We start from the raw sequence: 1,965 nt of genomic DNA, 5'->3' as shown, positions 1-1,965 counted from the left end.
GTGACAGAGTGAGACTCCAACTCAAAAAAAAAAAAAAAAAAAGACAAAGGACAAAACTTTTTGGGCTGGATGCATTATCTTGACTTTGATGGCGGTTACAAATGTACACTTACATAAAAACAGTTGATTGTACAACCATTTCCTTGACATCTGTTATATATCAATAAAGCTACTTTAAAAACTGAAGGGGACTTCTTTTTACTGAGAAAAAAAAAATTGGTCCCCAACAACTGGGAACTGACTCAGCAATCTCAATGAGGCCTTGGAGTTCTTCTGTTGAACCTACACAGTTGTATAAAGCATTAGTATCAAATAAGACTACCATGTTGCTAATTGATAAAGACAGAAACAAGACTACTTCGTAATTCTGTATGAACACAGACAAAAATTAGAACATTATTCAAGCAATAAGAGAATTGTAAACTTCTCTTTTCTTCTGGCCAATATAAATGACTGCTACTTTCCAACTGAAGCTTTAGTTTTCACTTTTGTCCTTTCTAGATGAAATTGAGACAACCAATTACAGAATTATACCTACTTCCTGATACCATGAGATACACTTTCTTTTTGAAAACCTTCTCACATCACCTAAAGTCCACATCCAATATTAAATCCTTTATAAAATCATTTAGGTAAAATGCCTTATTGTTCTACACTGCTTAGTCTTCGTTGTTGCAATGAGGAATAAATCCTCTTTGGCAAGATGGTACTGTAATGAGCAACAAAATACTTGAGACTTTTTAATTATGTACCATCCTAGTAATTCATAATTAGAGATGGGCAAATAAACAAAATGTTATGAAAATCTAGAACTAGAATAATGAGATCAAGTAAAGTCAGATACACAAGTCAAAGAAATAATTAAGTAAGTTATCCATAAGAAGAGTATTTTTAAAACTAGACATTAAATCCTACTACCCATCCTTTTCTGGAGGCAGATAAGTAAAATCAGTCAAAGATATCTTGTGTAAGCATGCCTATTTAGGGAAAAATAGGGTGTAATAGATATAATTAGATAGCCTCTCAAAGTTCAGTAGTCTAAAAAGCATTGTCAAGTTTCAGGAGCCAGTTTCTAGTTACTTCTAAATGTGTAGCTTTACATGAAGAACACAATAGTAGAAATTAAAGTAAAATGATTAATTTGGACTAAAAAATTAAGGGGACAAGATTCTTAATCCAATGAAAAAAGAATTAGCCCCTTGGACTGGAACTGTATCCTTTTGGAAATATTTGTGAGAACTTCATTGCTCACATTATAACAAGGTAAAGACACTCAGGAAAAGGCGTTTAAAAAACTTGGCACCATTGTAGCAGGGTGTATCTGTGCCTTGGGCTATTGCCAGGAGAGTTTTCAATGAGCCAAGGCATGAAAATAGGAATAGAAGCAGTCTTGGCAACATTTTTCTGGAAGACAGCAAAGGGATGCCAAGTCTGGCAGCAGAGGTAAAGGTTACAACAGGTAATTAAGTAGGAACAAGGCATTGAAATCCTTCCCAAACGAAATGAACTTAGAGGGAAATCAGTCTTTTGTGAGTCCTAAATGAAGGAATGTTTCTGTCCACCCACTTATTCAACAGTTCTTGCACCCATGACTTTCACAATTAGCTTGTACACAACCCAGTTGGACACAACCCATTGTCTTTCCTTTTAGTGGAAAAACACACCCATAGAAAGCTCTTTCAGCAATTACAGACCTCTGATCTGCAGCACAGGTGGAGACTGAACCAAATGGCCTCAGATAATGTGTCCCAAAATTGTTTTGCTGCTGAAGGAGTCTCAATTATTTTTTTTTCCGTTCTATGTGGACTTCATTTGCTCATTTAATTTTGTACTGATTCTAGTGACAATTAGGATATAAATATTTTCTGCTTCATTTCCATACTCCAAATCAAGATCTGTCAAATCTTACTGGTTAGGTTAGATACATTTATTCACTAAAGAGGGATATTACTTTAGTAAGAATTC

The sequence above is a fragment of the Carlito syrichta genome, unplaced genomic scaffold (assembly GCF_000164805.1).
Source record: "Carlito syrichta isolate Samal-C Ts95f unplaced genomic scaffold, Tarsius_syrichta-2.0.1 Scaffold316480, whole genome shotgun sequence".
NCBI lineage: Eukaryota > Metazoa > Chordata > Mammalia > Primates > Tarsiidae > Carlito > Carlito syrichta.
This window is presented reverse-complemented; position numbering follows the sequence as displayed.